This window comes from Psammomys obesus, unplaced genomic scaffold (genome assembly GCF_907164565.1).
Source record: "Psammomys obesus unplaced genomic scaffold, mPsaObe1.curated_primary_1811, whole genome shotgun sequence".
Taxonomy (NCBI): Eukaryota; Metazoa; Chordata; class Mammalia; order Rodentia; family Muridae; genus Psammomys; species Psammomys obesus.
Window position 1 is genome coordinate 11,958,898 of NW_026596240.1, and position 16,878 is coordinate 11,975,775.

A 16,878-nucleotide genomic window follows, 5' to 3' on the forward strand; every position below is an offset into this window, starting at 1 on the left:
TAAAACAAATAACTAAAAAAATGAATAAAAATATGGAAAGATGAATTTGAGAGGTGGTAGCAGTTAGAAGTGCTTCCTGCTCTTCCAGAGGACAGAGTTTGACTCCCAGAATCCATGTTAGGCAGCTCACAGATTTGTAACTCCGGCTTTAGGGAATCTGATGGTCAGGCCTGGCCTCCATGCGCACCTACACTCGCCTACGTGCGCACACACACACACACACACACCCCTAAAAATAAATATTTGTATTATTATAAAAAGAGGACAGAGGGGGGAGCCAAGATGGCGGCACCTGGAGAACTCTGTGTCTGAGAAGCGGGACAGCACTCTCCGTGCAGCGACCAGGAGACTGAACTCTGGGCCCTAAAACTACAGCGATCGATCGTGTTTCCCAGGTGAGGGGAGGCTCCCACGGCATGAGAATCGGTTAGGTCCACTCTCGGCTGCCCAGCCAGAACCCGGAAGAGAACCCGGGTAACGCGGGCTTTGGGTCTCCGGGCTGGAGCCGCAAGCCTGCGTGTCCCGATCACTTTCCCAGGCTGATCGGTGGGCACAAGGGTGCCTGAGACTGCGAGTCCCAGTCGCAAGAAAACCCCACGGGGAAGCAAAGTTGCGAGTCTGATCACGGGTCACCCAGTCTTTCCCTGGAAGGTCTCGAGGACCTCGGGTCCCCGCCGCCATCACAACTGAGCTCCTGCCGCGCAGAGAGGGGCTACGCGCCCAGCTCACCAGTACAGACGAGCTGCACGCTCCAGTGCAACAGAGACTGTGAACCCCTGTCCGGAGAGGGCCCCACAGGGAAGGAAGAAACCGTGCTGCTGGGGTCACCTAGGCTTTGCCTGGGGAAAGTCTAGCAGACCGCAGATCGCAAACAGGCGAGTACACCCAGCCATCACGGATCCGGGCCCAAGCAGGGAGCACAGAGTTATTCGGAACCCAGCTCCCGCAGACTAGCAGACGGGAGCACGCTCCGCCAGCCCAGAGGCCTGCTTTGTACCAACTCCTCCTTACAGACAGAACTGTGTGCCCCAAGACACCAGAGTCTTAGAGTCACTGTCTGGAGAAACCCTCACAAGGAACAAGGAACGAAGCAAAGGGGACAGACTTAGGCAACCCAATATATCCCCGGAAAAGGTCCCACAGACTGACCCAACCCAGGGAACTGCTGTGCCCCAGATAGCCTGCTGTTACCAGGAGAGCAGTACTCACCGGCCACAGATTACCTCTTGGGTTCTGGGGCACAGAGCCCCAACCTCAGACCTACAAAAGACCGGGAACCCTGAGATCAACCCCCAGATACTGCTCCAAGGGGCAACCAGTTATCCCTAACAAAACCGACCAAACAGGACACACAGGTTACAGCAGCTGATCACTAAATTTACAGCAAGAAACCCAGAAGGAGGGCAGCTGTCTCCAGGACTTCTCCTGGTGAGAGGAGAGCCCTCTCGACTAATCAGGACCACAGTTACCACCCAGGTCTCTATGCCTGAGGTGAGCTGTAGCAACTCCTGAAAAACACCGGCCATCCAGTGACTATACCCAAAAAGCTGAGAAGGCTTCCTTCAGGAAAAACCATCTTCCTGCCAAAGGGATTCTCTCCACTACAAGAGTCCAGGAACAACCAGAAACTAACTTCAAACAACTAAGATAGCCCAATGGGTAGAGGACAGCATAAAAGTTCAACCAACAAAAGCCAGAGCAATATGGCATCTCCAGAACCCAGTTATCCAGGGGCACATAGCCCTAGACACCCCAGCATAATTGAAATTCAAGAAGATGACCTAACATTTATGCTCACGAAGAAGATAACAGAGGAAACAAATAAAATACGAAAAGAAATAGAGGAAGCTGCAGCCAAACAGTTTGTAGCCTTTAGAGAGGAAATGCTTAAATCACTGAATGAAATAAAAGAATCAGTGGATTGTTCAAACAAACAGCTGAAGGAATTGACAGAAAAACATGAAAATACAGTCAGACAGGTGAAGGAAACCAACAAAATAGCTCAAGACCTGACAATAGAATTGGAAAAATTAAAAAAAACACAAATGGAAGAAATTGTGGAGAGAAAGAACTTAGGGAAGAAAGCAGGAACTACAGAGGTTAGCATAACCAATAGGCTACAAGAAATGGAAGAAAGAATCTCAGGTGTGGAAGATACAATGGAAGAAATAGATGTATTTGTCAAAGAAAATGTTAAATCTAAAAAATTCCTGACACAGACCATCCAAGAAATTCAAGACAACATAAAAAGACAAAACCTAAGAATAATAGGCATACAGGAAAAAGAAGATTCCCTGCACCAAGGCCCAGAAAATATTTTCAACAAAATCATTGAAGAAAATTTCCCCAACTTAAAGGAGAGGCCAATAAGAATACAAGAGGCCTATAGAACACCCAATAAATTAGACCAGAAAAGAAAATCCTCCCGCCACATAATAATCAAAACCGTAAGTATACAGAACAAAAAAAAAAAAAAAAAAATACTAAAAGCTGCAAGAGAAAAAGGCCAAATACCATATAATGGCAAACCCATTAGAATCACACCTGACTTTTCAACAGAGACTATGAAAGCCAGAAGGACCTGGAAGGATATCATGCAGACCCTAAGAGAACACAGATGTCAGCCCAGGCTACTATACCCAGCAAAACTCTCAGTCCTCATAGACAGAGAAAACAAGATATTCAATGACAAAAACAAATTTCAACAATACCTACAAATAAATCCAGCATTACAGAAGACACTAGAAGGGAAAATACAACCCAAGAAAACTAGCTACATTCAAGAAAACACAGGAAATAAATAACCCCACTACAGTAAAACAAAAAGCAACCAAGCACACAACCATATGACCACAGCCAACATCAAATTCAAAGGATCTAACAGCCACTGGTCATTAATCTCTCTCAATATTAATTGACTTAATTCTCCAATAAAAAGACACAGACTAACAGAATGGATGTGTCAACAAAACCCAGCAATCTGTTGTATACAAGAAACACACCTAAGTCACAAAGATAGACATTACCTGAGGGTAAAGGGATGGAAGACGGCTTTCCAAGCAAATGGATCCAAGAAGCAAGCAGGAGTAGCCATTCTAATAGCTGATAAAATAGACTTTCAACCAAAATTAATCAAAAGAGATGGGGAATGACACTTCATACTCATCAAGGGAAAATTCCACCAAGAAGACATCATAATCCTGAACATCTATGCCCCAGATACAAGGGCACCCACATTTGTGAAAGAAACATTGATAAAACTTAAACCACACATAGATCCCCACACACTAATAGTGGGAGACTTCAACACCCCACTCTCAACAAAGGACAGGTCAACTAAACAGAAATTAAACAAAGAAACAATATCTCTAACAGAGGTCATGAATCAAATGGACCTAACAGACATTTACAGAACTTTACACCCAAACACAAAAGAATTTACCTTCTTCTCAGAACCTCATGGAACCTTCTCCAAAATAGACCACATAGTTGGTCACAAAACAAGCCTCAACAGATACAAGAAGATTGAAATAATCCCTTGTATCCTGTCTGATCACCATGGAATAAAGCTGGACCTCAATAACAACAGAAATAGCAAAAAGCCTACACATACATGGAAACTGAACAACTTGCTACTAAAAGACAGCTGGGTCAGGGAAGAAATAAAGAAAGAAATTAAAATCTTCCTAGAACTCAATGAAAATGAAGACACAACATACCCAAACTTGTGGGACACTTGTGAAGCACTAAGTGCCTTCAAGAAAAAATTCGAGACAGTGCATTCAAGCAACTTAATGGCTTACTTAAAAACCCTAGAAAAAGAAGAAGCAGACACATCAAAAAGGAGTAGAAATAGTAGCTGAAATAGTAGAATAGTAGAATAGTAGTTGGAAATAATCAAACTCACGGCTGAAATCAATCAATTAGAAACAAATAAAACAATTCAAATAATCAATGAAACCAAGAGCTGGTTCTTTAAGAAAATCAACAAGATTGACAAACCCTTAGCCAAGCTAACTAAAAGGCAGAGGGACATCACCCAAATCAACAAAATCAAAAATGAAAGGGGGACATAACTACAGACACTGAGGAAATCCAAACAATCATTGGGACTTACTTCAAAAGTCTATATGCCACTAAATTTGAAAATCTAAACGAAATGGACAATTTTCTTGATCGATTTGACTTACCAAAGCTGAATCAGGACCAGGTAAATCAATTAAATAGTCCTATATCCCCCAAAGAAATAGAAGCGGTCATCAAAAGTCTCCCAACCAAAAAGAGCCCAGGACCAGATGGCTTCAGCGCAGAATTCTACCAGACCTTCAAAGAAGAGCTAACACCAATTCTCTTCAAAATATTCCACAAAATAGAAACAGAAGGAACATTACCAAACTCATTCTATGAAGCCACAGTCACCTTGGTACCTAAACCTCACAAAGACTCAACAAAGAAAGAGAATTTCAGGCCAATCTCCCTTATGAACATCGATGCAAAAATACTCAACAAAATACTCGCAAACCGAATACAAGAACACATCAAAGATATCATCCACCATGACCAAGTAGGCTTCATCCCAGGTAGGCAGGGGTGGTTCAATATACGGAAATCCATCAATGTGATCCACCATATTAACAAACTGAAAGAAAAAACCACATGATAATCTCCCTAGATGCTGAAAAAGCATTTGACAAAATCCAACATCCATTCATGTTTAAAGTATTGGAGAGATCAGGGATACAAGGTACATATCTAAACATAGTAAAGGTGATATACAGCAAGCCTATAGCCAACATCAAACTGAACAGAGAGAAACTTAAAGCAATCCCACTGAAATCAGGAACAAGACAAGGCTGCCCACTCTCTCCGTATCTCTTCAACATAGTTCTGGAAGTCCTTTCTAGAGCAATAACACAGTTGAAGGAGATCAAGGGGATACAAATTGGAAAGGAAGAAGTCAAATTATCACTATTTGCAGATGATATGATAGTATACGTGAGTGACCCCAAAAACTCTACCAGGGAACTCCTACAGCTGATAAACACCTTCAGCAAAGTGGCTGGATACAAAATTAACTCAAAAAAACCAGTAGCCCTTCTGTATACAAAACACAAAAGGGCTGATAAAGAAATTAGGGAAACAACACCCTTCACAATAACCACAAATGACATAAGGTACCTTGGAGTAACCCTAACCAAGGAAGTCAAAGACTTGTATGAAAAAAATTTCAAGTCTCTGAAGAAAGAATTAGAAGAAGATATCAGAAGATGGAAAGATCTCCCATGCTCATGGCTTGGCAGGATTAACATAGTAAAAATGGCCATCTTACCAAAAGCAATCTACAGATTCAATGCAATTCCCATCAAATTACCAACACAATTCTTTACAAACCTGGAAAGAAAAATTCTCAACTTCATATGGAATAACAAGAAACCCAGAATTGCTAAAACAATCCTCTACAATAAAAGATCTTCTGGAGGTATCTCCATCCCTGATCTTAAGTTGTGCTATAGAGCAACAGTTTTAAAAACTGCATGGTACTGGCATAGAAACAGAATGGTGGATCAATGGAACCGAACAGAAGACCCAGAAATAAACCCACACACTTATGGACACCTGATCTTTGACAAAGACACCAAAACCATACAATGGAAAAAAGATAGCATCTTCAACAAATGGTGCTGGTCCAACTGGATGTCTACATGTAGAAAAATAAAAATAGATCCATACTTATCACCCTGCACAAAACTGAAGTCCAAGTGGATCAAAGACCTCAACATAATACCAGACACATTAAATCAGCTAGAAAAAAAAGTGGGGAATACCCTAGAACTCATTGGTACAGGAGAAAACTTCCTGTTCTTCCTGTTGGAGAACACCAACAGCACAAGCTCTAAGAGCAACAATCAATAAATGGGACCTCATGAAACTGAAAAGCTTCTGCAAAGCAAAGGACACCGTCATCAAAACAAAGCGACTGCCTACAGATTGGGAAAGAATCTTCACCAACCCTTTATCTGACAGAGGACTCACATCCAGTATATATAAAGAACTAAAGAAGCTGAAAAGCAACAAACCAAATAATCCACTTAAAAAATGGGGAACAGAGCTACACAGAGAAATCTCTGTAGAGGAATATCGAATGGCAGAGAAGCACTTGAAGAAATGCTCAACCTCATTAGCCATTAGGGAAATGCAAATCAAAACAACCCTGAGATTTCACCTTACACCCATCAGAATGGCCAAAATCAAAAACTCAAGTGACAACACATGCTGGAGAGGTTGTGGAGAAAGGGGAACCCTTCTCCACTGCTGGTGGGAATGTAAACTTGTACAACCACTCTGGAAATCAATCTGGTGCTTTCTCAGACAACTAGGAATAGCGCTTCCTCAAGATCCAGCCATACCACTCCTAGGCATATATCCAAAAGAGGCTCAAGTACACAAAAAGGACATTTGCTCAACCATGTTTATAGCAGCTTTATTTGTAATAGCCAGAAGCTAGAAACAACCCAGATGCCCCTCAACTGAAGAATGGATGCAGAAATTGTGGTACACCTATACAATGGAGTATTACTCAGCAATGAAAAATAAGGAAATCATGAAATTTGCAGGTAAATGGTGGGACCTGGAAAGGATCATCCTGAGTGAGTTGTCCCAGAAGCAAAAAGACACACACGGTATATACTCACTCATATAAACATACAACATAGAATAAACCCACTAAAATCTGTACATCTAAACAAACTAAGCAAAAGAAAGGACCCTAACTAAAATGCTCAATCCCCATCCTGAAAGGCAAAGAGGATGGACATCAGAAGAAGAAAACAGGGAACATCCTAGGAACCTGCCACAAAGGATCTCTGAAAGCCTCTGCCCTGCAGACCATCAAAGCAGATGCTGAGCCTGATGGCCAACTGTTGGGCAGAGTGAATGGAATTTTATGTAAGAAGTGGGAAATAGTAAGAGTGGAGAGGACAGGAACTCCACAAGGAGAGCAACAGAACAAGAAAATTTGAACACAGGGAACTTCCCAGAGACTCACACTCCAACCAAGGACTATACATGGAGATAACCTAGAACCCCTGCACAGATGTAGCCCATGGCAGTTCAGTGTCCAAGTGGGTTACATAGTAATGGGAAGAGGGACCGCCTCTGACATGATCTGATTGGCCTGCTCTTTGATCACCTCCCCCTGAGGGGGGAGCAGCCTTATCAGGCCACAGTAGAGGACAATGCAGCCACTTTTGATGAGAACTGATAGACTAAGATCAGAAAGGAGAGGAGAACCTCCCCTATCAGTGGACTTGGGGAGTGGCATACAGGCAGAAAGGGGACGGAGGTTGGGATTGGGAGGGGAGGAGGGAAGAGCTTATGGGGAGATACAAAATGAATAAAGTGTAATTAATAAAAATAAATAAATAAATATGATAAACAAAAAAAAAGAGGACAGCGATGAGACAGAAGTCCTAGGAGGAACTGAAGATGACTGAAAATGAGGGTACTGTGCACATATATAAATTTCTCAAAGATTTCTTAGAATAAAGTCTGCCCAGATTTTCTGGGCCAGGGGTTGTCATACACGGGCCTGCATGAGAATGACTCTCCTCCCAGCCTCCATGACTAAGCTGCTCTGGAATGGCATCTGGACATTTCTAGTAAACTGTCAGGTAATCTTGGTGCTAAGGGCCCTGCTTCCTGAGCCAGTTCACTGTCCCTGAAGCTAGTTAGTTTGCGTGCTTCCAATCATAACTGTTGTATGTGTCAATTAATATTTACTATTGGTTTATCTTTTATTAACGCTGTTGTTAATCCTAAACAGCTGTATAACCAAATCACCACACAGAGACTATGATTTATTTAGTTAACCTAGAACACAATGTTGGGCAATAGTTACTCCATCCTAAACCTCTAAGCCCTCATAGTTTCCTAACATTTAGATTTCCCACATTATATTTGCTTTTAGTGATATATTTGGTCCAGTCCATCTCTCCACATCGTCGTTCCAAGATCTCTGCTAGTTCTGCTCTCCCAGCTCTCTCTCCCTTCTCCTTCCTCTGCCTCCTGTCCTCTGGCTCCTCCCTCTCTTCCTGCTCCCTTTCTATTGTTCAACATTGTGGCTGGTTGCTTTCTTTTGGCATGTTTACACAAAGTTGAGACAGGTGATGCTTAGAATAAGTATCATAATGCAATGTCCAGATTGAAACCAGAGAGTGGGGGGAGAAATCAGCATTTGAATGGACAAGGGTAAGGTGTATACATTTCAAAAGAACATTATACCAACATTTCCCCCTTTAAGTCCAATAAAAGGCTCCTTTCTTTCAATACAATAATAATTAGGAAATTAGGAAAACTGTTAGGTAAAATCTACATGTGCAATGTCCAGTCCATGTGTATTTAGCAACTTAGGAGAAAGTATCTGATCATTCTATCTATCTTGACAAGTTTAAAGTTCTATAACTAAATTAACTTTTCTCCTTATTGGTATTACCTATCTGAAAGGATTTCTTAACTTCTAAACAACTTAAGCTTAATTGTGGCACTATGACTATTTGGTCGCCAATGCTTCTGATCATAACCATGTCTATGGTTAGCCTATTAAAAGCAATGCCTGGCAGGCACTAGAGAGATGGCTTAGTGCTTGAGAGCACGTGCTGCTCTCGCAGAGCACCTGAGTTTGGTTCCCAACACTTATACTGGGCATCTTACAACTTCCTGTAGCACCAGCTCTAGAGGTTCAAACTCCCTTTTCCAGGCCCCACGGGCGCTGTACTCACAAGCACAGATACACACACACACACACACACACACACACACACACACATATACACACATGTTTTTATTTGTTTTTTTAAGTTTAGAACAAGAGTTGGGAAAGAAATCTCAAAGCACTTGACAGCCGACAGACACTGGCTCTATACCTGGATCTACCCTGCTCTCTCTTTCCCACATTGTCCTCTGGTCTCTACTGCAAGCTTTGGGGCTCACCATGAACCAGGCATCAGTGCTGGCTCCTTTCATGTCAACTTGACACAAGCTATTGCAACCAGAGAAGAGGGAACCTCAACTGAGAAGATGCCTCCTTAAGATCAGGATCTTAAGGTTTCTTGATCAGTGATCACTGTGGGAGGGCCCAGCACACTGTGGATAGGGACACCCCTGGGCTGGTGGTTCTGGGCTCTATAAGAAGGCAAACTGAGCAAGTCCTGAGTCATGCTTTCAACCTGTCTTTTTATTATTATTATTTAAATGAGACAGGGTCTCACATATTCTAGGTTGGCCTCAATTACGATATGTAGTTGAGGATGGCCTTGAACTTCTGGTTTCTCCCACTTTTACCTCTTGAATGCTAGGATTGAATGCTAGGTCTGTGCCACAATGCCTGGCTTACAGGGTTCTGGGAATCAGGCCGGTACTTCATGCGGGTTAGGCAAGCGCTCTGCCAAGCCACACCCCTGAAAAATTCTTCTCCCAAAGTTTCTCAGTGAAGCCCTGAGTAACGTTCACAATGATAAAATGGAAAATTAGCTGTCCTGAGTGTGACCCGGACACAAGACAATACGGAAGCCTCTAGAAGGAAGTTCATCCAGTCCAAGGCATGTTTTGAGCAGCTGTGCTTACTTAACCTGGAAGGAAGAAAAAAAAAAAAAGACTGAAAAGAAAAATCAAGAAGGGTAGATAAACGAGTAAAAGTTATTGCTGGTCTGCTTGAGAAAGAAGCAAGGATTTAATGGCTATATTTTCCATAGCATTTCTAACTTGATATGTTTTATAGATATTACTTCTTCGGTTAATTTTTTCATTTATTTGTTGGTTGTCTTTTAAAAGAGTCTCGTGTATTCCAGGCTGGTCTTCAACTAGCTGGGTAGGAGACTTTGAACTCCTGACCCTCCTGTACACGCCACCAAGTACCACCATGTACCAATACCACCGTGAGCAGCTATCTCTTTGTAGTCATCTAGCAGACATGTGGTTTCATTCATATAATTGCTATCATCTCCACTATTGTTTCCATTTTATAAAGGCCAAGGTCAAGGCCATAAAAGTCTAAAAAAAATCACAATCTTAGGATTACTATGCTGTAATCCTATGACCAATGCACCATTACTGAAGCAGCTTGAGGAGGAAAAGGTTTGTTTGGCTTTCATATACCTGAATCAGAGTGCATTGAGGGAAGCAGTATTAGGTTCTTGAGAGGAACAGAACTAATAGCACATGATTTATTAGAATGACGTCCAACAAGGGCTCTCCAACAACGGAAAGTCTAAGAACCCAGTAGTTATTCAGCACATTAGACTGGAAGCCTTGGCTGATCTTCAGTATACATTAGAACCCCAAAGGAGTAGGTTCTACTGCCATGAAGCAAGAGTCGGGGGCAAGCAAGAAAGAGCATAAACCTCTTCCACTCCTTTGTAAAGGCTGCCGTGAAAGGTGTGGCCCAGATTTAGGGTAAGTCTTCTGACCTCAAGAGATCTGGATTTAAGGTAGGTCTACCTACCTCAAGTGATCCAATTAACTAAAAGTCCCTCCTAGGTGTACCCAGTGATTTGGGATTTTAGTTAATTACAGAATTAGTCAAGTTGACAATGAAGAATAACCATCACAAATCCACCCAGCTAAGCTTCCTTGTGAAAAGGAATTAAAGGAAAGCTTAGGCAACAAAAGAAGCCATCAACAACCAAAAGCTTACACAAATGTAATTCAAGGAGAAGGCCAGGTTTCAGCTCCAGTGAGCAGAACTTGGCAGTCCTCAGCCACATGCTTCCGGCTTTAGATTCTAGAAGGATATGGAAGTAGAAGGTTGTAGAATCTTCCTCTGCAGTTAAGGCACGTTGCTGAGGCCAGGTGTGTGTCGGGGAATCCCTGCATCAAGGCCAGGAGATGTCATTGTATGACGCTGTGAAGGTGAAGCCTGGATTGTGTTGAAGACGTGAAGATGTTGCAGAGGCCACAACCATGAGATACTTCCCAAAGAAAGCTACAGACTCAATGTGGAACCAGTCCAAGAGAGAAAAGTGCTTTACCAACTGTGGCGATTTGAATCTAATTGAATCGTGCCCATAGGCTCATGTATTTGAATCTTTGATCCGCAGTTGGCGGAAGTGTTTAGGAAGGAATAGGAGGTACGGCCTTGTTGGAAGAGGTGTGTCACTGGGGACAGGCTTTGAGGTTTTTCTGCCTCACGCTTGTTGGATGAGGTACAAACACCCACCTCAAGCATCATGCTGCTATGCTACCTGCCACAGTGCTCAAGGACTCTAACCCTCTGGAACTGTGAGCTCCCGCTAAATACTTTCTTATGTAAGTTGCTTTGGCCATAGCATTTTGTTTCCACTATCAGAAAGTAACTGAGATACCAACTGAGGAACACACACACACAGCCCAGGATTCATTGTTTGTATTTTAAATCCCTAAGAACAAATTAAACCTCTCAAGTTTACCAGTTCAAGGCAAATAAGAACCGAAATATAAGATCCATTAGAAAGCAAATGTATGATGACTTGAAGGATAGTTGAAGGTCATTCGGTGTGGCGCTCAACCGCTCGGGTTTATAACAGGAGCTTGTGGCTACTGAAGCACAAAATGATTAAACTGCAATTTCCTCCGCTTAACTGACTGTTGCACAGCTACCTCTTTGCAATTGAAACATTCTCTACTCCAGGGAATGGTGGGGTTCATACAGCTAAGGAAACTAATGAAACTTAGAAGGCTCAGGAAGTTTGTGAAACTTAAAGGGTTTAGGAAACTCAGAAAATTGCAAGAGTCACAAGGGCCCTCCCCAAGGTAACAAAAGCAGCAAACAGGATTATGTTGAAGTACCTGACCCCAGCATTCTCTGAGCCTTGCCAATTAGGAACTGTATTGGTACTGTGGCTCTGGTGGCCTTGCCAGGATGCTTTCAGCTTGTTCTCTTGCTGCTGAGACATTTTTCAAACCAAAGAGCTCTGGCAGCACAGTAGAATATGCATGCAGTCGCTGTAAAGTACTCAATGATGAAAATGCAGCTCAGGCCCAAGGCAGCCAGCTCTCTTCACTCCCAAGCAGCCATTCATCATCTGGGAGACATTGTAAGGAACCATCTCCCTGGAAGACCAATTTCTCAGCCCTCTCATTGGCCCAAGTGAACCCTAACACCCGCCATAGAAGGCTCTTGTGGGCCAGGAAAGACTGCCTGTCCAATAATCCATTTACAAGTGCTTAGCATGGGCCATGAAGGTGACTGGACCGCAGTGACAAGGCACTGACTGGGGCACTGCAGACATGGAGGCCTTGCCCAAAAGCTAGAGAGACCAGCATTTGGCCCTGCTTTGCATCTGCGTATAACCATGCATAAACCTCCAGATGCCCTTAACAGAAGTGTAGGCTTAGATTCTCCAAAAACCTACTTTATTTAGGGTTCTTAAATTCTTCTACCTCCCTTCCAACCCACCGACCAGAGGTAGGAGAGAAACAAGGTTATTAGAAAAAGGGAGTTGTGGACCTTTTTAGATGTAGTTCCTCGGAGTGAGTCCACTCTTTGTTGTCCAGATACCAGCAACCCAGCCAAATAGCAAACGCCAAACAGCAACACGATTCAGCCGAAACAGCTAGACCCCACTGAATCCGAAGCAGTCAGCAAAAGCCACAAGACTCAGCCAGAGTGCCAAGAGAAGTTCTCTGCTCTGGAGCGTTTCTCTCTGAGAAGTGAAATGTGGAAAAACAAAGACCAGTGAATCGATGTGCACCTTACCAAGAGTATCGATGCAAAAGCGATGTCTCCCTGTCTCTGGGCTTCTACTTATCCCTCCTCAGAGTCCACCAGGCTGTTTAAAACCCACACCCCTTGCATGAGACAGCTTCCAGGAAAAAACATCACACACCCTCTCACGTGTCCCTTTTCAGCTCACCACGATCATGTGCCCTCTCATGAGTTTGTTTTCAACGGATGATGAACTAAAAATATTTCCACATCCTACATTTGGGACCAAAAAAAAAACCACATAAAAGAAGCCAAAACTTCCACTACATAGAAAGGCTAGGAATGTGCCCCAGCCCGGCATGCAGGAAGCCCTGCATTTCATCCCCAGCACAGCATCAAGCAGGCTTGGTGGCAAATGCCTGTAATCCCGGCTTTTCTCGGTGAGGTGGTTTCTGCTCCTTCCCAATGTGAGAACTGAGTTAAGAGCCTCACACTAGATAAATGCTCTCCTACTGAGCTATATTCCCAACTCTCGTCTATGATTTTTGACCTAAAAAAATAATGGTGACCTGTAGTTCAAGCAAATATATTTTATTGCATGTTTTAAAAGCAGTTTGGAAAAGTAAATGGAAAGCAAAACCAAACAGTTTTGATTTACTAAACATTTAATCATCTATTTTAAAAAAGAAAAAGAAAAGAAGAAACAATGTGTAGAAATAAAGACTAAGGGGAAAGTGAGGGACCTGAAGGAGAAGAAATTTTACCTTCACATTATTACTTCTTACATACTTTAATTATTTTAATAATGCCATGTATTACTTTTCTAACTAAACTAAATGTGGTTAAAACATTTGAGATCTAAGGGGACTTTAAGCCCATCAAATTCAAAAGACTTCACTGACTGACATAACAGCTAGGTAAAACGCCACCGAGTTACAAAGTACATTAGGTAGAATGGTTTGGTTCACAGGGGCCACGAGAGGAACAAAACTCAAGACACAAGCAAAATCTGCAAGAAGCAAACTTTAAAATTCTACTGCGAAACATAAAAGAATAATTGGATAAATGGAAGAGCAGACCCCATTCATAAGAAACTTGATAATTTTAAATTGTCAATTCTCTCTAAATTAAACTATAAATTTAATACTGTCGCAATAAAAATGACAACAGAGTAGAGGAATGCTGCAAGCTGTTTATAAAGCACATATGAAAAATGAAAGGTGGGAAAACGGTGTAAATATGCACGGGTGTATATATATATATGTACATGTATAATTTATACCTCCTGTGGGTGTGTGCACACGTGCAGAGGGGCTGGGAGCAGGCCTCAGGGGTCTTTAACCAAACCTGGAGCTCAGCCATTCAGCTAGAACGGCTGGTCACTAGGTTCCAGGGAGACGCCTGTAGCTGCATCCCCTTCCTGGGCTTAGGAACGTGCACTTCTGCGCCTGGACTTTCATGTGGGTGCTCACGACCCAAAATCAGGTCCTTGATTGTACGTTGCCTCCTGAGCCTTCTCCCCGCCCCTGGGAAACTTTTAGAGAGCAGGGCTTTCATACCATGTGTACTGGCAAACTTTGGGTCAGCTTAGCATAAGCTAGAGTCATCAGTTAGGAGGGAGCCTTAATTGAGAAAATGCCTCTATGAGACTGGGCTGTAGGCCAGCCTGTAAGGCATTTTCTTAGTTAGCAATTGATGGGGAAGGGCCCTCCCTATTATGGGTGTGTGCCTCCTGGGCTGGCCATACCTGGTTCTATAAGAGACAGGCGAGCTGGCGGGTGGACCTTTAATCCCAACAGGAAGGTAGGAGCAGGCAGATCTCCGTGAGTTTAAGGCCAAACTGGTCTACAGAGTGAGTGCCAGGACATTTAGGGCTACAAAGAGAAACCCTGTCTCGGAAAGTCAAAGGACCAAGGAGAAGGAAGGAGGCTGAGTAAGGCGTGAGGAGCAAAGCTGCAAGCACGTCCCTGCCATGGCCTCTGCATCAGCTCCTGCCTCCAGGTTCCTGCCCCGACTTCCTGTGCTAAGAAACCGTGATGTGGGCGCTGAGCTGAATAAACCCTTTTCCCTCCAAATTGCTTTGGTCATGGTGTTTCATCATTAACTAAAACACCATGATAATAATTAAAATTTGGAAGACATCCACACAAATACAAACATCAAGACACAATGAAGGAAATACTGACATAACGAACAAAGTGTGAATTAAAAATGCAAAGAGAATGGGAGGGACCAAGGACACAAAAGCAGGTGTCTTTGGTGAACAGACATGACCAGCCACTAGGAAGAATGGTTTGCAAGCCCAGACCTGGGAGTCTAGACACGTGGGATAAATGGCCAGAGCAAGTAGGGAAAACACAGAAGACTGAAAACAGAGATTTAAAAAAAAAAACAAAAAAACAGTCTATTCACAGGGCTTTAAATCCCCTTGCATCTTCCTAGCCAAGGGAAATGTCTCCTACTCCCCAACCATTCAATTTTTCTCTGGAGTTATGAAAAGCAAAATCTAAAATGATTTTCCGGGTAGCATCCAGCCAAGTCCCAGGAGGCTAGAATAAAGAACTGTTCAGATGCGTAAGGACCCGGGGGTATACTGTGCTGGCAACCTCCGCCAGACCTTCTGGAGAAGCAAGCGCCTCTCGTGTGTGCATGCCGGAGGGGCATCTTCTTGTCCGTCAGGTCCTGTCCGTTCTGAAGCCTCGGGCCCCTGGATCACAGTCTGAGTGGCAGGCACTACAGTGGCGGCTCCAGCTGAGTACAGTTGAAGGGCTCCAGGACCCTGGGAACCTTTCAGAAATCAATGATGTCTTCTCCAACTACACATCCACATGGACCCTGATTGTCTTTATACGCTTTGTGTGAGAATGGAGGTGTCTTCTAGTCCCTAAAGAGAATTGCAAAAATGCCCGGCTAGGCTAGCCCTGGGCATACACAGTTTGACATCTGTGTTCCCCCTGCTCTATTCTCAGTAGCCAGGAAATGGGACCTGCCTGGGTGTCCTTCACCCGATGAACGCATGGTAAGAATGTTTGCACACATACAATGGAACTCCATTCAGCGTAAAAGAAAAAAAACCTAAAATCTTGAAATATGATAAAATATGTAGGTAATGAGTAGAACTGGAAAATCTTATACTGCATGAGGCTCAGAGAGACGATTGTCATGTTTCTCTCCTGTCTGTGGATCCTAGCTTTGAATATTTAGGTTAGTGTGCTTAAGTTAGAGGCACTTGCAAAGCCAGAAAGCTGGAAAGGGGCTTGGGAGGTAGGGAAGCCTTCCAGGGTGGCAGCCGTAGAACACAGGGAACACAAGGCAGAGAGGTGGAAGACGGGGGGTGGGAAGGTTTAAGGGGAGGCGGAAGTGAGGAATGAGGAACATAGACAGGGGATAACCAAAACTAAGGATGTGTAAGAAAAAGTCATTTCGAAATCTAATTTTGTTCCATAATTTTAAAATATAATTAAAAATAATAGTTGGCCATGCAAAGGACAAGGACTAGAGTGCAAATTCCCAGTACTCACATGAATCCTGGTCAGAGGTGGCAGCTCTCTATAACCCCAGCATATAAGGGGAGCATTGAGACCCCCGAATGAAGGACAACTCACTTTTTCTTGAGACAAAGCCTTATTATGTAGCCCTGGCTGTCCTGGAATTATCTGTGTAGACCAGGCCGGCCTTAAACTCACAGAGATCCACCTGCTTCTTCCTCCCACGTGCTGGGATGTACCACCACATCTGGCTGACATTTATCTATTTGCTGAGTTACTTAAAGTTCCTACAGTAGGCTGGGGTGAAGCTCATCTGGGAGTGCTCAGCTAGCATACATGAAGCCCTGGGTTCAATCGCCAGCACTGCCCAAAACCAGGTGTAATGGCACACACAAGGCATTCCAGAGCTCTAGAAGTGAGAGCAGAATGGGAAGTTGAAGGTCATCCTCAGCTGTATATAATTCTCAAGGCCAGTCTGGACTGCATAAGACCCTGTCTCAAAAAATCAAATGAGCCGGGATGCGGTGCCTCATGCCCTTAATCCCAGCACTCAGGAAGCAGAGACAGATGGATCTCCATGAGTTCAAGCTCAGCTTGGTCCATACAGTGGGCTCTGGGACAGCCAGGGTTGTCACATGGAGAAACCCAGTCTTAAAATACATACATACATACATACATACATACATACATACATACATACATACATACATA